The 22,847-nt window shown below is 50.8% G+C and overlaps 1 protein-coding gene and 1 long non-coding RNA gene across 4 annotated transcripts in view; one reads left to right on the forward strand and one right to left on the reverse strand.

Annotated features, from left to right (window-relative positions):
- PBX1 (PBX homeobox 1) overlaps positions 1–22,847 on the forward strand; it is a 136,350-nt gene that overhangs the window by 29,998 nt on the left and 83,505 nt on the right. The window lies entirely within an intron of this gene.
- Positions 11,333–18,948, reverse strand: LOC138686470 (uncharacterized). The gene is made up of 3 exons (XR_011325863.1): positions 18,499–18,948; positions 17,858–18,418; positions 11,333–11,496 (listed from the first exon to the last, which is right to left on the reverse strand). It is a non-coding gene; the product is annotated as an uncharacterized lncRNA (long non-coding RNA).

Raw genomic sequence — 22,847 nt, forward strand, 5'->3', positions numbered from 1 at the left:
AAGGCATGGGGAGCTCCGGGTTGCCTTGCGTCGCTGCGGTCTGGGTGGGAGGATGTTTGGAGAAACCATCCCAAATGGATGTGGTGGTTGGTTGTGGGCCCTGTTGGGCTGAGGTCTGCTGTTCCACAGGAGCATCACTGTTCTTCCAGCAGTGTGTCAATGTGTTAAAATTGTTGGTATTTGGAGAGAGGCAGCTCCCATGGAGAAATGTGGCTGTGTGAGTTGCAGGAAAGCTGGGGCATATAAAGGAGGGAGTACTGGACTTGCACGGGGAGGGGACATGATGTGGTATCAGTGACCATCTGGTTTGGCTCATGCATGGCTTGGAAAAGCCAGAGCATGGACCACCTTGTGCCAGACTGTCTGGGGAAGGCTGAGGCACGTTTGGTATGGCTGTGGAAGGCAGTGTTTTACTCAACAACCTGGTGAGATCTGGTAGACTTGTGCAGCATGAGAAGGAAGATGACCCACCAAGGCTTTTCCACTGCACCGATAGAGATGTTGATGGGTCTGTAACTCCTCCTGGCTGGTTGCACGATAGATGAGCTGGATAAAGGCAGGCTGCGGTGGCAAGTGCTCTCCAGGTGATCAAAAGTGAAACAGCTCTAGGATTTGAATGGATTTGTTGCTGTTGAGGCTGTTTGCTTTAGCTAGTTCAGTCTGGCTGGTTTGCAGTCTGGATTCTCTTCCTTTTCTCTCTGACACCCCTTCAGTCTCCCAAGCAAATACACCCTGGATTTGGGCCCATGAGAGCTGTCAAGGCCCTGTCTGGAGGAGTTGCACCCCTTGTGAGATAGTGCCGTGTCCCCAGCCCAGCCAGGGTGGAGGGTGGTGGAATTCAGCAGAGGGACAGGAGGTGGGTGGGTTGGAGAAGGGAGGTCAGAGGACCGCATTTCCAGGAAGGTCACTGTGCTGCTGGCATTTGCTGTGGAAAGCCGGAGGTTGCAGCCATGTCCAGATGTGGAGAGGTCAACCTAGTGCCCTCCTGCACGGGGAGGGGAAAGGTTCCTCTCTGGCCATTTTAATAGAGCTCTGCTGCCCTTTGGGAATGTGGGAGGGAGTGGGAAGAAGATGGAGCATGGAGAGGGCGGGTAAGGATGGTTGAAAAACTACAGGGAAAAACATAAACCTGTAGCCTGTGAGAGCTGATTCTCACCGCATTAAACGGTTTAAAAGAAGGCTGTTTCTCTTCCCTTTCCTGGAACTTTTTCCTGACCCCTTTCAAATCGAAAAGCTTTATCAAGTGTTAGTGGCTTTTCGTTTTTGTGATTGTTGCTTTTGGCTTGAAAGGCAGGAAGCAAACAAAAGCGGTATGTGCTGCGCTGACTGCTGTAACCCCCCTCTTCCCAAAACAGTGGATGCTTTTCAGTGTCTGTATTTCAATGTAATGTTATAGTTGGGGCGGCAGGGAAGGGAGGCTGCTCAGGTGTGAACGAATACGTCTGCTTGCTTAGGGAGACCTCCTGGTCCTGCTCTGGGGTGTTGCTGACCTCCTTGCAAAACACCTGAGTGAGGGTGGTACCAAATTGTGCGGTGGCTTAAGAAGGGAGATTTGGCTAAAATGCTGATGTGATGAGCAGGTCTTGATTTCCTGGTCCCCCTCCATCTCCTGGCTCAGGTTAGGCACCTGTATCGCCATCCTGATGGCAAAAGGTGAGGCACAGACACCCTGTGACTTTCTCAGAGCCATTCCCAGATAGGGGTGGTGGGTAATTAAGCTCTTTCCCCAGGATTCCTGTTCCTGTAGGCTACCAACCGATCCCGCAGTCTCCTGCCCTGTATTTTATCTTCCTGGTGATAGTTTCCTGGCTGTGATGCTCCTCTGGTATTGGGACCAGCTGCTGCGTGAAGGCACGCGCATGTGCAGGACACAAAGGTTGTGTGTATGAATGAGTAAAAACTCGGAAAGAGTCTTAATATTGCCTTTATCTCATGGAAGAGGAATTTTTTGATGGAGTCGCAAAATCATCCATCTTCCCCCTGTTGTTTTGGCAGTGGTGTTGCCCATGAGGATGCATCCTGCCCGTTTCTTAGGGATGTGGAGGGTGAAGGGGGGTGTCTCTTCAGATACGTGCGTAAAAAGCCCCTGGGCTGCCTTCGCCGAGCTTGTTTTATGTCTTTGTTCTAATAAAAAGTTGTGTGCTGCTTCGTATTTCTAAGCTGTTGCTGCGGTGGTGGTGGTGTTTGCTCTCAGCAGCTGAAGAAAAGCTCTTGGTTGTTTCCTCCCCCCCTCCCCCCCCACCTTTGCATTAACATCTGGACAAAGATAAATGCATATGTGGGCTGTTTTCACTTGCTTTGACGTCCTCACAGCTTTAATGAAAAGATCATTTCTAACGTGGAGGAGCGGTGGCCCAGATTGCAGTGGGGTTCGCTCCCCACCTCGGCATGTTAGGAACAAACTCTGCAAACTTGGCGCAGGCGGGGGGAGCGTAAGTGAAAGCTAATTGGAAGCAGCCCTGACTTGCACTCTGCTGGAGCTATTTACAATATCTTTCATGCGGTGACTTATTGAGTTATTCGCTCAAAGGAAAAAAAAAAAAAACAACAGTCCCTGCTTATTTATAGCAATGGTGGTAACCACTGATACATGAGCTGGCTTGGACATGGAAGCATCTGTACTGGTCAAACCTTTGGCTATTAATTCACATCCTTCACCCCCCAGCCCTGGATGCACTGAAGCACATACACAGATATTGCTGTCTGGGGTCACATTTGGGTACCGAAGACCTTGCAGGCCTTTCTTTTATCTTCCTGACCGAGGTCCCGTGTCGTTGCACCATCCCAGGCTGTTGCCTCTAACACCCTTGATGTTCTGCTGTGTAATGCCTGGTGGGTGGTGGGTTTTCATCATTGGTTTAACTGGGGTGGTTGCTCAATGTTGCATAGTCTGAGCTGGCTGGGTGAGGGTGGTGCCTGGCATTGCATTGGACCAGTTTTATCTTGGGGCTGGGGAGAGGGAGCGCTCAGTGTCGGTTTCGGAGGAGGGAGGAATGTACATGTGTCTTGCACTGTGTTGTGGGTACAGGGTGTCCTTGTGTGGAGCAGGACTGGCCCATGTAGGGGTGTCCCAGGGTCAACCAGACAGGAAGGGTTCAACTGGGGACACAGATCTGTGCTGTGGGGCTCAGAGCTGAAGTCTCGTGTGGACCCTGGCCATCATTGCCATTTTATCCAGACTCCGATGACGATGTGTTCAGGTCTGCGACCTTGACTCATCCCTGACCTGTGCTGTACCCAGATCATGGGAATGTTATTTTAGTCTGGGGAAGACACACAGTGTATGTAAAGTATCTGCCTGCCTGGAGATGCTTGTTCCACCTTCCACATCAGCCCGGTTTCCCAGCAATTGGCTTCTGCCCTTGCCTCTCACTGATCTTGTTGTTATTTTTTTTATGCCTGGCACTGATGCTTTTGATGTTCCCAGCCTCCGATCTCTGCACGGCTCCTGCAGTACCAGCCCCGTGCCTTTCATTACCGCGTTAACAAACTCGAGTCGTGCCTAACGAGGACGCCTCATACGTTATGCTAATGATCAAGAGACATGTTAATGATATTTTAGAAGCCTAATTAGTGGAATATATAACTATATGCAATTTGGTAATGGACTGTGACAAGAAGTTGTTAAAAGGGGGCTTGACAAATCCAGTTGCATGTGGCCTCAGACAAACAGTTGCTGAGAATAGATGAAGAGAAGCGGGGTCTCTGTGTGCGTGCATGTGCTTGCGTCTCGCCTCCCCATGCTGAGGGGTGTGTTTTTTGGCGCTTGCGCTCATCAGCCTGACTGACACAAGCTGTTTTTTTGGCTCTAAATTTTCTATTCTGCTCCTTGAACTGACGTGACCAAAGCTTCAATTTATGGGCACAGTAATTTTCTCTCTCCATCTGTCAATATCTGCATGCATATGTATAAAATATAGTCAGTCTGTCTGCGCGGGGAGGCTGCGCTGTGTACGGCCAGAGCTGTGGTGGACCTGCTGTTCTCCATTGCTTGGGAGGAGGCAGAGGAGTTGGCAGAGCAGCACCAGGTGTCTCGTGTGCTGTATGTGTCCCCTGAACATCTCACTTAATGGCAGCTCTTCCCAAGATAGATGCACAGCCATGCTTGAGCGTGCATGACTTCTGGTCCTCTCCCATGGACCAGAAGTCATGCAGGACTTCTGTCAAGCAGATCCTGAAAGCACCACCTTAGATGTGAAGGTTAGCAGGAGGTGGGCTCCTTGGACCTGTTTCTCTTCCCTGAACAGTGGAGAGAACAGTCTGGCTGTAGACACCTCCCCACAGACAACTGCAGATACTTCTCAGGTTTTTTCTTTTGGTTGACATGCTTTGTACAAGGCTTGCAAGCTGGTTGCCTGGTTCAAGGCCAGGGCTGTGTGTTTGGAAATCTGACCTCCTGTCTTGGCTGGCCTTAGTTTGAGCCTTGAAAAAAACAGGCTGGATATGGGCTTGAAGAAGTACCAGCTAGAGGGTGTGATTTGGTGGCCAGCATCTCTGATGATTGGACTCCCTGGCCCATCCAGTGGGCATGTGAAAAACACAAATCTGTGTCTCATGCTTCCCGTGTCATGGATGGGAGCAGAGACGACCTGCTAACAACAGCAGGGTTCTTGCTATCTATCCCATTTCAGACTCCCTGAGGTTATAGACTGCTCCTTTGTGTGTCTGACATCTCTTCTGCTTAGTTGAAGAGGAGCCTTCTTCTGGCATCCCATGGGAGAGGAGAAACCTGGTTTCTCTTCCAGGCTCTGCTCCATCACTGCTGAATGACCTGGGGCAACTTGTGTTGCTGCTGTGCTGGAACCTCTCGTGTGGGGATAAGGTGACTGTCCTTCTCTGACAGCGACTGAAAATAAGTTGAAGAGTGGGGGCAAAGGGTTAACGGTATTAATTCCCGTTGCTTATGAAGCAGTGCCAATTATTAGATCTTATTTCTTGATATCAAGCCTAATTTTTGTCCGTCCTTAATGACTTCCCAGTTTTCCCAGCTGTATTCTGAGAGCTGCACCGTTTCATTACTTTGTGCCTCCTCATATGTATGACTTATGTACCTGCCCTAAAATCAAGACTTTAATAAGATTAAATTCCCATTTAAACTCTCACTTTCTTATTATATGAATATACACACAGTGCCTCTCTCTGGGAAGGAGGCACTGAATTGAAGGTACAGGAGAAGATGTACGTGGCCTTTCAGAGGGTTTCTAAGTGGAAGGCTGGGTGAGAGGAGTGGGATCGGATGGTCCTGCTCTGTGTGGAGACATGTTCCTGTCCAGGTGTCTGTCTGGGCTGCGTGGGCATCTCTGTGGTCTGGGGGACCCTGCCTGTTCCAGCCAGGAACAGCGATGGATCTGTGATGGGGAGCTGAGCCCAAGGCAGCTCACTGCCAGTGGGGCTGCTTGAAATGTTTGAATCGGGAATTTGCAACTGCTTTGAAGCTTGGAGAACTTTCATCCTGTTGATTTTTCTCCTCCCTTTAAATATTTTTAAGATGTTAAATTTCTTTTACTTATTTGGTTTCTTTTTCCCCCTGCTAATAACTAAATTATAATGAGGCTCCCAGTGGGATTTAAAAATATAAAGAAACCACATAAAAAACCCTGCAGAAATTATTCCCCCCCCCCCCCCTTTTTTTCTTTCCAGTGCAATCCGTTCTGCATAATAGCTCTTTGTCTCGCTGGCAGATAGGCATGGGGGAGGCCAGGAATCGGCGGCGAGGCGGCGGTGGCGTACAGAAGAGTTTCGTGCCGTCCTTGGCCAAATGGCACAAAGTTCCCCTTGGGGGGCAATTGCAAACTGTGCACCCCCAAGCCCTGGGCAGTGTGTGGGCTTCATGCCCGGGTACCACCCTGCCTAGTTTGTGCTGGGGCTCGGATGAGCTCACCTCACCCAGCATCCCTGCCATGAGACAGGTATAATAAAGCAGGAGAATCTTTACACTCCGCGATTTCATTCCACGGATCAAAGATCAAAGCAGAGGAATACACAGTGACCATAAAATTAACTGCTTTTTCAATTTTACAATGCTTTCAGTGATAAAGAATCATATAAATTTAATATTAATTAAACACTTAGCTTTTAACCTCCTCCTGCATCTACTTTTGGCTCCTTGTTGGGGAAAAATTAATTGGGCATCTTAAATCTTGCGTTACTAAATGCTTTGACAGGGGGTTTCAAAAGCACTTAGAACTCGAGCAAAATGTATTTGCACCATTTGTCCTTCCACTCACCTAATTGAAAATCTTGGAGGGGAAAGGGAGGGGGCAGGGAAGAGGAAAGAAAAAAAAGTACCATTTTATGGGTTTGTTTCTTAAAAGGAAAAAAAAGAGGGGGAAGGAAAAAGGCATAACTTATAGCTGCTCTTATGGTCTCAGCTTTAATTCAATCCCCGTCACACTTAACACCTCACAAAATAGAAGCGATTGATCTTCTATTACAGATGGCCTATCGATCGGGAGCTGGGGTGCTGGCAGTGCGCTGCCGCTCGCTCCTGTGGCGTGATCGTCTTGCGCGCTTCCCTCCGTCTCCAAATTCTCCTTTGAAAAAACCTGTCCGCGTTGTGCATTGGCTGTGTGGGGAAGATACAAATATCAGTGCATGTCTCTCCCTGCCTACTGGTATGGTAATGTATATTATTAGCTTCCCAACCATTGAAACGCAGCTGCCTTTGGGGTAGAGCCCAGCAAGTGGCTCTTTAGTGGCAAACAGCAACACTTCATGAATGTGCAAGAAAGGAATTGCAAAATACTACCCTCACGATCCAAACCGGAAAGATTCAGTGGGGGGAAGGCTCTTGGAAATCAGTAATGTTGCAAAAGACCTAAGGAGCACAGCGGAGAGCAAATTAGATGTGTTATTTGCTGTGTGGTTTGGCAAAAAAGGGTAGCAGTGGGCTCTCGGCGCTACAGAGGCCGCACTTGATAGAGCAGGAGAGATCTTAGTTCCTTTTCCTAACTGGGTATGGCATGTGTCTCCAGACATCTTATTAATGCAACGATACTGGTGAAATAAAGTGGGTTTCAGGAACTCCAGATGTATGGGATCAGAGCTAGGGAGTTACGGAGAGAAATTCTCCCTTCGTGGTGGAGCCTCATTAATTTCCATGGCAGACCAGGAGACCCACCAGCAGCCGCTCTCCAAGGGAATGTTAGGTGCTAGCACGTGCTAGGAAACACCTGGATCGAGAGGAACTTAAGAAAATAAACGAATAAGTGACTCCAGGATGCTGAGTAGAAGCTCGTTAGACGAATGGCATTTTACCTATTTGTACTGTTTCTTTGCGCAGCACCGGAGTTTTTTTTTTTTCTTTTTAAAAGCAAAAGAGTAATAGCAGCAGAAGACCTTTTACAGGCTTCTCTCTTGTGGTCTTGGTTGCAAATTATGGAGAGCATGTCTCTCTGAGTGCATGTTAATGGAGCTGTGCAAGCACGGTGCGGGTAGCTTGATGGTGAGCCCAGCAAATTAGAGGCACCCCTAAACCAGGTGTGTGGGTGGATATGGTCAAGGGCTGAACTTCTGGATCGGGATTTTTGAGCAGCATGGAATTAATGGTTAATTGTCTGGTTGGTCCTCTATTTGGGATACTTGATCTGAGTTTGAATTCAGACTTTCCCCTTGATTTTGGGGGTGGTTAAAGAATTTTTTTCCAAAAAAGAAGCTCCTTCTTGCCAAGTTCAGGGAGCAAGTGCTGCTGCTTTGCTTCTCTCTGGATGAGCTGATGAGGGGTGTGGGTGTCAGGTGGTGAAGAACTATTGAGTGGGTAACACAGACCTGCCCCTGAACTAGGAACTGGGCAGTGCAATTCAGGATGGACAAGGGATGAATTGAAAAGTGAGGCCTGAAATGGGGTCTAAATAGCATTGCCAGGGATTATACTGTAGGGGGCAAAAGCTGTAAGGGGCCGGAGAAGTTTTGCAGTACGCTGTGTGGTTGTTGCTATTTTACATACCTCCTTTTCTATTTCAAACTCCTGAATCTTTGCAAGGTTCATTTTAAACTGGGGAAATTGGGGGAAGCAGAATAACCTGGTGCACATCATCATGGACAAATGGCAGGAGGCTGTTCTGTTGGTTTGTTTTCTTCTTTTTTTTTTTTTTTTTTTTTTTTTTTTTTACACATTTCTTTGAGGATTTCCCCATCCCATGCTTGGCTGGTTGACCACTTACATTTTTAAGAGGGGATCTTATACTTGATGCTGTCCCTGATCAGGATGCTGAGAACCATCTGGTCCAGCAGACCAATTTAAGGACTAATTATTTAAAGGACCAGTGTGACATAGTGCGTGAAGTGGGCAAGGCTCTTTGCTGGAGGGACACAGCCTCTGCGCACGGCAGCATTCAGATAACAAGGTAGGGCCAACAGGATCTTTTCTGTAACATTTTAGGCTGCTGAAAAAGCACCTAAGTCATGGCACTGGTCCTTTATGGCCAAGCAGTGCCCCGTTTTCTCTCTTGGGCCATACACCTTGGAAAGCAGGGGCTGCACCTCTTCCCATGCTGACCCTGGCTCCCTCAATTCAGCCCTGGGAAAATGAGCTGTGACGTGTGCATGCACTTTGCCTGCTGGAGTCTTGCCCTTTCCTCGTGATCGAAGGGACTGACACTCGGACTCAGTGTTTTGATGGATTGATTTATTCTAAAATCTCTTAGGTTAGATGGAAGGTGTTAGAGAAGGACTGGGTAGTGTTGATGCTGCCGTGATTCCATGTGGGCACTCACAGATGGTGTTTGGGAGGGATGAGGAACGTTCCAACCTTCAGTTGTGTAGATAAATCCCAGGCTCTGCGTATTTTGGATTTGGGACTCAGTCCTTACTTGTAGACTGATTGTTAGTGTGCTTAATAAACATGTTGCAAGTCAGGATGTGTTTTCAAACAGGACTAGGCGAAGAATGTGCCAATATCCAAAGACACCCCTGACGTTCGGTGCTAAACATCCCATGTCACCGTAGGTGCTTATTTGCTTCTGTCTTCCCCCTAAAAACTACCAGCGCTGGGCTAGAGGCTGGCAGTTGCTTAAATAAAAGGCTTAGGTTACCCCCAGCTCTCTGTATGCAGCTGTGGAAACACTTTGATACGGCTTATCCTCCAGGATCCATAAGAAAAGTCATTGAGAAACAGCATTATACCAGCGAGGATTTTCTAAGTAGTCCTTTGTGCTTCGGAGTGTAAGATAATGTTAAAGGGAGGACACGGCGCGGTGCTGCTCACCCGCCGTCCCCAGCAGCAGCAGTAACAAGCGGAGGAAAGTGTTGCAGGGCTGCGCTCTGCTTCCCTCTCCCCAGTGGCTTCAATTTTAAAGGTTTCCATTTCTTTAGGATTGCCAGCAGCAGAGGAATGTCTCGTGGGTGAGAGGGTGTCCTCGAGGCATGGGTGAAGGCCCTGCTGTATGCTATTATGGTATAGAGAACATAGAGGGACCTGGCACGATGGCGCAGCTTGTGCTGGGGCTTTGCATGGTCAGAGGGGCGATACTGTGAAGGAGGCGAGGGGTTTGTTGAGACCTCAGAAGATACTGGGAGGGATCAGCAGTGGGCTTAAACCAGGATATTCCTGCTGGTGATGGAGGAGCTTTGCCCATTTATACCAGCTGGGACTCATCTTGTTTTTCTGCCGCATGTCTGCAGCTGCATGCGGGGCAGCAAGCGCAGAAGTGCTGGGTTTGGCTTGTGTTTAAACCCCTTTGGTAATGTTCCTGGATTGCGCAAGTCTTGCTCTTGGGAGAAGCTGAGAAGCCTCATTCCTAGCCAGGTTTGAAAAGCAGACTTGGGGTCTCAAACAGCTGAAATGCTTTTAAAAATGTTCGTTCTTCTTCAGGATCTTAATTCTCAGAGGTGTGCAGTGTGTGCTTACAGTGTGCCTATGTGCACGTTCCGCTTGTGGCAGATGTAACTTAAGCCTCATCAGAATGATTTCATGCTTTAACAAAACGTAGACAAATTCAGATTTTGGTAAGAAGGGGAAACATTTCAACTTTGGCTGATGCGTGAAGAAAAGCGGTCTTGGGTGGTGGAGCTGGGGGAGGATTGCTACGGTGCCAAAGAGGCTGCGAGCAGCATGGGCGATGAGGATGTTCAGGGCATGTTTGCAGATGCAAAAGGTGTTACAGTAAGATTTAAAAAAAAAACACCTCAAAACCTCTTGAATTCAGTGGGAGCAGCACGTAGACCAAGCCTGAGCCTTCTCAGCATGGTGATCCCATGGCACGCAGATCACCTGGTATGAGTGTTTGAAAGCAGGCTGCAGCTCGCCCCACCAGCCTTTACCCTGGTGGGAGCCTGCCGTCCTGGCAAAGCTATCCCAACTCAGCATATCCCTGGACCTTTTTATTTTGAGGGGGCTATAATGAATCCTGAATTGTTGGTTTTCTCCTTCTTGCGTTCAGGCTCTTAGCAGTGCAGCGCAGCAAGGGCCTGAAGGTGGATACGGTTCAGTACTGGTCACTTTGCCTGCGCAGGCAGGAGGAAGAAAGTGTTTGAATTTGGGTCAGTCACTCACTGGTGCTCCTTGGGGAGGCTCTGGTTTCTTGTTCCTACGAATGGGATCGCCTGGTTATGTTCAGAAAGGACGTGCGGGAGCTCTTGTTACCTGCTCCAGCCATGGAAAATTAACTCTGCGCATGCAGTTTGCTCTGGGGAACTTCGCAGCCTTTTGCTCTTAATTCACGGTATTTTTTCTAGCTTCTCCCTCTAGTCCCTTTTCCATAAAAGTAAGTAAAAGGAAAAAAGAAGGCAGGCAGCGGAGAGGAGAAAGTGGTTGCAAAAGGGCCTATCCACCAGCAAGGGGCATAGACCTGCTTGTGAAGCAGAGAGCAGGAACGGAGCTTCACCAAGCCAGCACACCTGCCTGTGCTGCTGCCTGCCACTGTAGGAGTGCTTCATTCCTCCATGGTGAGAGTGTACATGTTCCTTGGCCAGCCGGGGCTATTCAGCCCTGAAAGAGGACTTGAAACTGGCCTCATCCCAGCACCGGCAGCACCTCTAGCCCTGCCTGTGATGGGGCTGCCTGCAGTGGGGTTGCCTGCACCCTACCCCTGCGTCTGCCTCCTTGGCTGTGCCACATCTCTGTTCCCATCCGCGCTAGGCCCATTTCTCCTTGGCCCCGACACGTGGGGCATTGCGTCTCTGTCGTATTGTTGTGCCTTTGTGGGGTGCAGAAAGCTCCGTGGTGTGCCTGGGCACACAGAGAAGGAAGGAGACCCTGTCACCCTGCTTGGGCAAAGCCCCGTCCCCAGCTCGTGGGGACATTGGCACTGGCCTCCCCTGTCCGTGGCCCACCCCCCCTCCTGCTCGCCTTCCTGCCATCGGAAGGAGGGAAAGAAAAGGAGGAACAACCATATGAAAAAAATGTTAATTTATTAATCACGGAATATATAGCAGTTCATCTGAAATGCTGTTGCTATGCCAACACCCTGGGAGTTTATTTTCTTAATCCAGGAGCGAAGCGTTTGGTCCCCCGCTCTCCTGCTGAGCTATTTGAATATGTTGCTGCTGCCGCCGTATCTGTTTAAAAGGGGAAAGGAGGGAAAAAGGGAGAAAAAAAAAAATAAAGTAGGCTAAACCACCAAAGCAGTCAGATGCAAAGCAGTAAGAAGCCTTTCTCAGTACGACTTAGTAAAAATGACACAAATTAATATACTCTACTTAAACCAGACCAAGATTAATGCTTCTCTTTCAGAGCAGCTTAGTCCAACTGTCACTTGACAAGCGTTCGTCGGACAAAATCAACACTAATCAACATTTATTCCTCTCTTGCCCTTGGGTCTGAGGAGCGTAGAGCGGGCTGCACCATTCTCCGGCTCATCTCGCCACGCTTTTCACCCTCCATCCAGCTTTGCCATATATCACCCTTCCTCTCTGTGCTTCTGCTTGTACGGATCCACACGCTCAGCTATCAGGCTACATTAGAGGCATGATAGATTTTCTGTTTTAATTTACATCTATTATATTACAACATAACAGATCTTGATTCAGTGGAGACTGGTGTCTCCTATAGCCAGACTCTTTGGGAAGATTTCTGCATTAACTTATTAAGGCTGGTTGGAAAGTGGCTTTGCATAGACTCTCCTCCCTCCTCTCTCCTCCAAGTGCTGAGCAAAGGTGTCGTGGTGCCCCTTGTGTGAGAAAGCTTGTGGCTGTCTTGACCGACTTGCTGCGGAGCTGGGAAGTAATGGCTTTGGAGGGGACGGGCTGTCGAGCACCGCCTGCTGCTGTTGCTGTGAGTTGGATGCCAGGCTGCTTTGTAACTGAAGCCTGGAGGAGACCTTGCCTGGCCTTGTGGTGCTGCCCTGTGCCCTAGACCCCGTAATGGGGTGCAGGGGAAAAGGATTGAAACCAGCTGTTGATGTTGGGAGCATGAGGTCCCAACATACCTATAGGGCATCTTCCCATTTCTTGTGCAGGGATGCTGAAGCCATGAGTGTCTGGCACATGTAAGGTGGCAGGGTTTTGCCAAGATTCACGGTTCATTTGTGGTGGCCAGGGTACTGGTTCTTACTGTACCTTCACAGCAGGGAAGGGATGGGTCTGATCTAAGGTCTGTCTGGCAGATTTCTCAAGATCTTGGCAGGACTGTGCTCCGGCTGACTTTTCCTTTGAGCATTAGATCTGTCTTGTCTGGTTGTCCGGAGGGTCTATGGGGAATAGAGAAGAGCAGAAGAGTGGAAGAAACTGGAGCATGTTGTGTTCATTTCCTCTCTGATGAGCAGAAAACCAGTGAAGGTCATGATGTTGCTGTGCCCAGCTCGGTGTAGTTTGAAGAGCTCTTCCTGTCCTTGCAACCTTGGGTTATTAAAATTGGAGGGAGGGGAATCCCTCCTCCACCTTCCCATTTTTGCGTTTCGTGTTCAATGCTTTTTTCCCTGATTCATCTGACAGAGCACTCACTTGGGGTTTGGATGATCTATATTTGACTTTTTTCCAGTGCCACAGATAGCTGCGTAAGCTTGGAGAAGACTTTTTCTTACAGTCTCCTAGATGGGAGTGTACGGGAGTTAGGCTCTTGGGCAGACTAAAATCAAGGTGATTCTTGCTCTCCTTAGTCCAAAGACGACGGCAGACATACTCTTGCTTTGCAGACTGAAGTAGTAAATGTAAGATCAAAAGCCAGGTGAGAAGTAGTAACAAATGCAATGTTCAAGCAACCTCTTCAGGTTGTGTGTGCAAGTGTAAATCCGTCTGGGGAGGTGGTAGACTCACCTTTGTGATGGGTGTCCAAGAACAGGTTAGAAGAATACCTGTCAAGGTTGCTCTTGTTCCAGTGTTGGAGAAGGCTCAGTCTGTATGTGTCTACGCATCCCTTCCGCTTCTGATTTGGGGTGTGAGGGGCCAGTCTGGTGTTGGGTCTCCCAGTACAAGGTTGGTGCTGATGTGGTTAGCATGCGCTCTGCTCCTGCTGATCGTGGCTAAAAGCCCAAAGTTGCCCTATATTTGGATGGTGTTAGGGGTAGCCCTAAGTCTAGTGATTGCTCTCATGGGTGCCTTGCCCCTGGGAGTCCAACACGTGATGTCCCCATTCCTGTTGCTAAGCTTGTCTCCATAGCATGCTGTGGATGATGGATTGGTGGTCCCAGGGATGGGATCCAGTTAGAAAGTTGTGGTCAGTCTCTCAGGTCAAAGCACAGCTTGGTGATTTTGCTGGGAATCCCATGGCCCTCTTCGGCCATAGGTCCTTTTTGCCCATGTTGCTAAATCCAGTTTGGAAGGTTGTAATTTCTCCTTTCTTCCTGGGAGCACTTAGGTCTGTGAAAGCTGTGACACAGAGGCTTTTGCTGCCCTTTTCTGCCATTGTGGCCTCCGTTGCATCGTGTGGAGACTGCCGGCTGGCAAAGTACTGGAGTGTGCTTCTTCCCAGCCCCGGTGGACTGAAGGCTGGGCTCAGGGAGCTGGTGGGATCTCTCTCTGCCTTCCTCTCTCTCTCTCTCTCTGCTGGTGTGAATGAAGATTTGATTAATGCGGGCACTTTAGCACAAGTGCCATTTTCCAGGCTGTAGCTCTTGGCACGGGGAGCGCTGCCGGACCGGAGCAGAGGAGAACTGCAGGCAGTGTCTGTGTGCCTGTGCGCGCCGGGCGCTTTACGGCGTGCCGGGAGGGGAGCACCCTGCTTCCCTCCCCACTCCTCATTGCTCAGCAGTAAAGTAAATGACGCTTGGTATAACTTTGCACTTACAGGACTGCAACTCAATTTAAAAACAACCCCAACTCCAGGAACAGGAGGGGCTCTGTAGCGAGCTCGTCTCTGCAAACCCACCTCGTTAATTTTAATGGTGGAAGAAATTCTCCAGCTAGGGAGAGAGGCGAGGCAGAGATGCTGAAGTTGGAGTGCCAGCAGCCCTCGGGGATGGGAGGACAGCAGTAAGTCCCAGTCTGCAGGAGATCTGCTGGGGACAGACCTCACTGGGGAGTGCTGGCCCTTTTGATGACTTGTAAATTAGCTGGGTTCCCGCTCCAGCTCCAAACAATGGTCTTGAGCAACACGCAGTGGGAGCCTGGATGTGCGCTGGGGACCATGAGGCTGGGTGGGGACTGCTCACTCCAAGGCTGCTCCAGGCTGCGGGGCTTTGCCAGCTCCTCAGGGAGGCTTTTGGAAAGGAGATAACATGCACAGGAATTAATGCTGTTTGTAAAGCACTTGGAAGATGGGAAGAGCTATAGAAGTGCTGTAATTAATAGAAGCTGGCTAATTTAATGTTCTGCCTGGACATCATCTCAGCTGATATATATGTAAGGAAAAGCACCTCCATTAGCGCTAGGGAAAATCATTCCCCCTCCAGTGCTGAGGCTAAAGCAACCAGATTTATTTCTCTTAATTGTCTCCAGGAACCGAAGTCCAAATGTCCCTGAGTCTTGGAAGTAGATGTGCCCGTGAGACAGCAAAGCTTTGCAGAGCATCTTTGCTTTGGACAGATGCCCTGCTGCCCCGTGTTTGAGGTGCTGCCACCTCTGTGGCAGAGGACAGCCTGGGTCAGGGCTGGCGGAGAAGTTTGGGGCGAGTATGATCTGTGAGCTCTTAATGAAACCTGCAAGGGTCTGGAACAAACTGGTTGTTACTGGGAGCAGGGGGCAAATTTGCCATGGGGATGGCTCTGGGCTAGGCTGGGCTGACCATGGGAGTGAGCGCTTTGTTCGGGTCCTGGGAAAACCGAGGAAGAAGGCATCTCCTTGGTGGTAGCATATAAAGTAGCAACTGAGAGAAGATGTTTCCGCTTCCCTGGGTGCAAGACCCAAGGAGATTTGGAGGCCACCAGTATGAAACGGGTGAAAGGGAACTGGTGCTGTCTACTGGGCCTGGATTGGGATCCTTGCAAAACTGAAAGATTCAGATGCTGAGCATTTTCCAACCTGGATGTCTCACATTAAGCCAGATCTGGGCTGTTGTGAATGTCTGCTGCTGCAGTACTGTTACTGAGAGCTGTGCTCTTAATGACATATTTATATGGCAGAAAGTCTTGCTTTTGTTCTGTTTGAGGATCTAGCATAAGGTGCATCTGTTTAATCCATGCTCTCATTTACCTTGCTCTGCTGGGGATGGAGTGACATGGAGACCTCCACCTTTTGGGTTTCTTTTTACTGCTGTAAACCCTTTCTTTAGTTTTCTGGTAATGTGTTTCTGTAGCCATGTCTCAAGAATGCTGGTCAGCACAGCCCTCGTGGCCTCTTCTCCCAGGGTGAACTGGGACTGGGCTCCAGAATCCATATATAGCTCTTGGAGAGGTTTTCTGAGATGCTGGCTGGTTTCTGTCCAGCTTTGGATGCGCTCGGCTCACTGGGAAGCTGGGTTATTCCCTGCGCCTGAATATGGTGTTGGGGCCTGCCCAAGTCTGAAGACAGTGGCCTTATATGCATAGGAACAGGCAGTTTCTATATAAATGTTTTTATAAGGGCTATAAACTGCGGTGCTTTGGAGTGCGAGCCAGCTGCTGCACACTGAGCTCAGAGGAAACTTCCCTACGAGCATCTCGTCCTGAGCTCCTTCTCCACCCGGATTGTTATGATGGTATCTGCAAACTTGAGAGCTGCCTGCACCAGGAGGGGGGTGGCAGGAGCGGGCAGGGGATGGGGGGAGCCAGGGCAAGGCTTGCCCTGTTCCTGCCAGTGGCTGAGGGCTGTTGGCTGCTTCCCCACAAAGCAGCCCTGAACGAGCAGGGGTGTGAAACCAGCTGCCTCTCCTGGAAAGTTTGTGGGTGTCTGTGTGCGTGCACATACCCACGGCCCCCCAAGGGTGTCGGCTCCCCCTGGCAGCCAGGGTGACTTCGGAGGCAGCAGATAGCGCAGCAGGACTCGATAAGTGACCTTCTGCTGGGTCACTGCCTGCCAGGGTCAGTTGGCTGCTCAGCTGCATATCAGGGATGGTTTTCCCTGCTGGTGAAAGAGAAAAGGAGAGATCCTGCTGGAGGAGGAGGGGAGGGCTGGCAGTCCCTGCGGACCTGACCCGCTGGGCTGGCTACGTCTGGAGCTGGTCCAGAGGAGGTGCAGGAGGAGCCGCGGCGGAGGGGAGAGGGAAGTGGGGTGACTGTGCAGCAATTGGGCTGGTCAGTGCTGCATTTCATGAGCCTGAGGTGGCCCTCCAGGGTTGCCTGTGCCTCAGTTTCCCCAACTGTAAAGCCAGTGATCTTGCAAGCCAGCTTACCCTTTTTTTTTTTTTTTTGGTGCAAAACGCCGTTGAGCCTTGGTTACAAGGTGCCAGGGGGATCTATGCGACATGTAGGCAACGAGTGACGGGCTAGATAGAAAGCCCAGTCACCAAGGCTGACTTTTTCACAATGGGGATGCAAAGCCATGGCTGGAGCAGGTCTCCCTGCAGGAGGCAGTCCGACCCATCTGTGTTTAATGGGGACCACACAACACGGCAGCTGGCCCCGGGCCCGGAGATATTCTTGTAACTTAATAGCGCCCTGTGGAGACAACCAGTGCTATAAAGGGGGTACAGATTTTTTTAAAAGGTATTTAGGAGCCCCGGGCTACAGAGAGGGGTCCTGCAGACTGTTTAAAAGCTGCACGCTGCCCACCTTGGTCGTCTGTCCTTATATATTCCCAAGCCACCGGGATCATGTTCCTCCAGTGAGTGCCTGGCTCGAGGCCGCAGGGATAACAGGTGCTCTCCTCTGCTGGGGCCTTGCCTCTGGGAAGGGGGTGACTCAGCCCTGAAAGGTCTCCAAAATCTGGGTCAAAGTGACTTGGGAGCATGTGATGCAGGATTTCCAGTGGGACGGGCGCTCTGAGTCACAAGGGCTCCTTGTCGGATGATTTTGCCTAAGACGCACTGGGGCCTTGTTGACCCTGCACAAGGTCTTCTCCACGGCAAGCATACAATGTCCGATCTTGGAAAAATCAGCTGATGCAAGGTGATCCACCAGGGGTGGTGCTCAAGGCCACGTATTTCTCCTTTTTGGTAAAATAGGGCAGGGGGACAAGCCTTCCTCAGCAGAGGGACTCTGATAGAGCTCCTTAGTGTTCTTGGGGTTTGCAGGGGGACCTGGCTCTGCCTGGTGGCCCAGCACAGCTGCTGTGGGCCACATCCCTTGAGCCTGGAGGGGATGGCTCTCAGGAGGATCTGGAAGGAGACGTGCCCGGCCTGCCAGCTGGGGACGTGGGGAGTGCTGGGGCTGGGTGCCGCAGGGACATCCATCAACCTGCCCAGCTGGCTGCTGGAGAGGTGTCAGAAGGCAACAGCTTTCTGTCGCTGCTGACCTGGGCTGGGGTTGAACTTCTGACCCGCAGATAAAAGCCTTTCCCCTCCCTCCCCTGCTCCAGTTCCCTTTTCCTCAAATTGCCCAGGCTTTCCCACCCACATCCAGCCAGGCTCACAATGGAGAAAGGCCATTTATTGTGCTGCTGCCCTTCTGCATCCCGTTCCCCTTGGTACCTCCACCATGAGGCCATCTGGCTCCACCAAAAGCCTGCCTGCCTCCTGCTTTTCTTCGTTGTCCTCTGCTCGCCATGGCTTTCACTCTCAGCCCACAGAAATGTGCCAGCGAATGTGCTGTGCCAGGGTGAAAGGAAAAGGGCTGGTGGTCCTTTGGCTTTAGCAGGAGCTGTTGGAGAGCCCTGATGGACGATGTAGCAGTGCTTTTGCTGGCCTTCCGTGCCACAGAGGCAACTTCATGAAATCCATGTGGATCTGGGGTTTTGTTGGGTGCTCAGAGCCCACAGAGCTGGAGGGGTTTAGGCATGGAGATGAGAGAGGTTTCCTCATGCTTCCCCTCCTTCCCCACCCTGCAGAAGGGAGATCTGGGGAGGGAGGAACGGGGTCCGTCCAAATGCGTGTTATGTCTGCCGCTAATTTTGTGATTGGAAACGCAGCAACAAAGGGAGGAGGTGCAGCGTGAGGATGGTTTAACCTTGATAAAACAGTGATTTCACCAAGGATGATGTTCTCCCATCTATCTTCATCCATCAAGGCGCCGCTGAAATATGCTGATGAAGCCTGTGGATAGGAGTACAGTGCAGTTAAATGGGGCGTTGCAAACGCTCTCTGTACCCCCGTGACAAGGTGGCGTTACTTACTGTCCAAATTTAGTACAGGGAACAGCACGAACTGCTGCCTTTTGCTCTGTGGGCTGGGGTGGGATGTAGCCCAGGCTGTGTCCCCTCTGCGGAGAGTCAGTGATGGTTGTGGCATCTCAAGCACATCGCTTAATTTTCCCCTTTTCTTTAGTGCCACTGAGAGTCGCGAGCGCAGAAGCAGTAAATGAATTCAACTTCACCATACAAATGCCTTCCCCTCCCTAGCAGAGCGATAAATTCGATCATGAAAGATGCCAGGTTTGCAGGTAAGGTGATGGTCCTGTTGACTTTGGTTGAACATCAGCTGAAGGGTCTGGTCTGAGGAGAAGTGGAGGAGTCTGGAAATCCCAGGGCTTTGCTGTTTGTTTGGCTACTGCGCGTTTTGCCTCCGTGTGCTGTGTCGGAGTAGCAGCAATTAAGCTTTATTTATGTGGGGTTTCCCAGCTTGCAGGGTGGGAAGTGACAGTACGTGGGTGTGAGCGCTGCGTGTGAACTTCTCCTTAAGTTTGAGGATTAGCAGCATGGGCCAAGTGGCACAGTCTTTTTTGGTCAGGTATCTGAAGGCAGTTTACCGGCTGTGTGTGAGTGTAAATGTCGATAGGTCAGCAGTAAACCGAGCCCTGTAACCGAAGCTGTTGTTGTACGCGATCTTGCTGGGAGGGTGGTGTTCTGCTGGGGCTACAGTGTTGCACGTGGCCCCAGTGCTTCCAGTCTAAGTTTCAGCAATGGTGTCCCTGTGTCTGAGCTGGGCTGTGCCAATGCTGGGGTGAGCTGGGATCTCCTTGCCTTGGGAAGGAGCAAGGTGGAGCTGGCAGGGAAAGTCAGCCTGTTCCTGCTGTGCCATGAAGGCTGCAGGGAAATAAGACTGGGTGCTGCTGGTGGCATGGGCTTATCCTGACACTGGGAGGAACTGGGGGTTCGGAGTCCTCTCCAAGTGCAGGCACAGCTCATCTTCAGCCAACTTTTCCTCTTGCAACTGGGTTTATCTTCCTGGGTTGTCCTTCCAAGAGCTGACAAGGTGTGAGTGTTACCTCCAGGCCTCCTTCCAGACTTGTGCTTTCAACAAGGTAAACCTAACTGCAAAGCTTCTGCAGTCAGCAGGGCTCTGACACGGCTCCAGAGCTGTCCTCCATAAATAACTCAGATGGGTGGGTGCCTCCTTACAGACAAGACGGATGGTGAAGGCTGGATAGCTCGCTCTGGACCCGGAGAGGATAGCTGTTGAAGGACATGTCCATCCAGTGCAGCGCAAGGCCGGTCTAACCTGCTATAAGGAGGACAGAAAGCCTGATCGGAGGCTGCCACCCGCTTTGATTCAGGGACCAGAGTGCTGTGATTTCATGCCTTCAGAGCTCCCTCCATCTTTGGTCTCCTGGGCACCCTGGTGCCCCTGCTCCGTGCCAGCCATGGACCACTCTTTGGGCTGTCAGTTGTCACTTCAGATGCTGCTCAACTACAGCAAGACCATCCTCAGCTCGACTACCTCCAGGCATAGGCAACAACATAAACATAGCACAAACTTTCAGCCCACAAGTCTTCTCTGTCCCACCAGCAAACTCCCTGCTTATTGGTAGCTCAAACTTTGTGATGGCCTCCCTCCTCCTCAGACATATTGTGGGACACCTCGCAAGCCAGGGGTTGGAGTGATGGTCTGGTGCTAGGCATAGGCTGGTCAGCTTATAGCAAAGCCGTTTCTTCCTCAGCCTCTTGTGTTCCCATTCTCCCATTGCCGCTTCCACTCCTGATGCATTCGGGAGCATTTGGGGGGGAAAAAAAAAGTTGACAAAAGAAATGAATTATGCATAAGGAATTAATTTCCTTGATGAATAGGGACTTACAAACTCAATTGCCATTCGCTTTCAAGAGATGCCTGGGGGAGTGGGGGGGAGGGAGTAAAAGCAGAGGATGGAGTGGAGGGTGAACGGCTGAGCCTGGAAGTGTTCCTGGCCTTTGAGTGGACTTTGGGAAACAGCCGTGGGTCATTTAAACCGTATGATGGGTCCCATATTCCCATCAACGTGTGGGGTTCTTTGCTGGGGTGAAAATCAGGGTGGTCAAGATGCAGCAAATATAGCAGGACATCTGTCACTGAGTGCCATCCTTTGCTCAGAATAGGAAGGGAAAAGGGTCAGATGAGGATTGGGCTATTTTAATAGGTGGGGAAACGGAGGCAGGTGTGTACGTGTGACTTGTTCAGATCAGGTACAGGCCAGGGGCCGATACAGGAGTAGTGCTTGGGGCTCTTGTGCTCTAGAAGTTTGCCTTTTTTCCCTCGTGTGCCCTTTCCTCCTGCATGCTGCTGTGTCCTGGGAGCCGAGCCAACAACTGGGAGCACTAAAAGCACTGGAGTGAAGATGCTGTAGAAGAGCCTTCTGGAAACTTTACCCAGCCAGAAAAACTTGCCCCCAAACCCAAGCAGGAAATTCAGATTCCTGATGGGAAAAGAGCATCTGTCAACCCAAGTGATCTGCCTGGCGTCAAGCAGATGAGCTCTTGTGCTGTGTGTTGGTGCGTGTGGGAAGAAGTCTCTTCCCTTAGTGGAGGGATGGAACAGGTCAATGTTTTGGAGGAAAGGAAAAGTTTGCTTGTGATGCCAGTCACTCTTGGGTTGAGAAGTATTTCACCTTGCAAAGCATTAGGGGCATTGAAGGAAAGTCTGACCTGGCTGTTGCACTGGCTGATGAATTGGAGAAGTGGTGGGCAGAGCAAGGCATGAAGGGAAGCCATGCTGGGCCCTGAGCTCAGCCCGACATTGGGCAGAATTAATGCTAGGCAGGTCAGTTCAGTGGCCCTGTGTCTTCACAGGTCAGTGTCTTCCCCGAGATCTGGTTTCTCAAAGCCCACGTGGCTCTTCCTGATCCACTGCAAGTAATGTCTGCTTCTCCCACCTCCCTGTCACCCGTGCAGCTTGGAGCAGCCCTATGATAACGAAGAGCCTCATCTTCCCGAAGAGTAGCTTCAGGAGAGGGGACTAGGAGCTGGGTGAGGAGGGTGCTGGAAGTGGTGTCTGGAGATGGGGGAGAGGCTGTGCTGTGCCGGGGGCTGTGCCAGAGTCTGAGCTGGGCAGCCAGGCTCCAGCTCCTCGCTTGGTGGGCAGTGGTCCTGCAACCACCCTCTCACGTTTTAGACACAGTGGAAGACCTCAGCATTGCCTGATGGTCCTGCAGGCCCAAATCCTGTGAGGGAAGCAGGCTGGGACCATCCTGGTCTGATGTCCCTGCAGTCCAGCATCAAAACTGGTGAGCTGATGTAGATAGAGAGTTTCCTCCCAGGGCCTGCAGTTTTCCTGCCCTTTGCAACTTGCCTGTTGCCCTTTAAACGTTGGTGTCTCAGTTGGACTGACGTACCTGGGTACTCACGGACTTGGGATGAAGGTTTGCAAGTGAGCGAAGTAAGACTGCCTGGGTATTTGCAGAATCAAAGATGATGGTGAGTATTGGCAAAAGTTGTGCCGGAGCCATGGTGCCAGGTTTGTATAGCACTGTGGCACGCCAGGAGCACTGTCTGTACCTGCACACATGCCCCTGTGCTGCATGTCAACCCCGTGGCACACTGGGGCTCGATGATCCGTGACTTTTTCACTGGTGTGATGAGCCTGGGGGATTTGTGCAATTCGTGTCCCTTCGCTGTGCTTTTGGAGAGAGGGAGAGGTGTACCCCAGGCAAAGATAGCATCCTCCAAACCCCGACCATGGGAGCAACTGCGTGGAGTTTGGGATCGCGCCGGCCAGCTGGAAGGAGGTGGCATAAGTTCGTCCTGCTGTGGAAGGGGACTGAAGGAGTGTGAGTGCCCGGGGAAGGGTAGTTTAATCACGGGAAGAGTGATTTAATTGCCGCTTTTCTTTTCCATCCCCTTCTTGGCCACCCTCCCCTTTCCCAAGCAGAGGGCAGAGGGGGTCCGCAGGCACGGGGCTTTGGAAGCTGTCGTTTTGCATTGCACCGCTGGGGAAAGGTCTCTACCTGCCTTATTTTGTCCCTTTTGCTGTCAGGGCTGACAGTGCTCATGTTTATTTCATCCAGCGTGGCGGCTGTCTCGTTTCCCTATCCTCCGATGTCATTAGCGTGCCGAGAGCGGGCCCTGCAGTGCTCAGCCTAATGAATTCCGCTGTGGCTTTTCTCTCCCCACCTCGTTACCAAAGCTCAAGGTGTCAAATTAAACCCGGCTGGGGAAAGGAGAGAGAGAACAAGGCGCAAAAGGAGGAGGGGAGGAGGAGGAGGACATGTGTTGTAGGGGTTCCTTTGGTTCTAGGGTTTCCCCTTTTTCCAGCTATTTTTGCTTTTAAGCTGTTTCCTTTGCAGCTGGGGTTTCTCGTTGAAGCTGGATGAGTTGTCACACCAGAGGTGGTGACT

This window comes from Haliaeetus albicilla, chromosome 8 (assembly GCF_947461875.1).
Source record: "Haliaeetus albicilla chromosome 8, bHalAlb1.1, whole genome shotgun sequence".
Classification (NCBI taxonomy): domain Eukaryota; kingdom Metazoa; phylum Chordata; class Aves; order Accipitriformes; family Accipitridae; genus Haliaeetus; species Haliaeetus albicilla.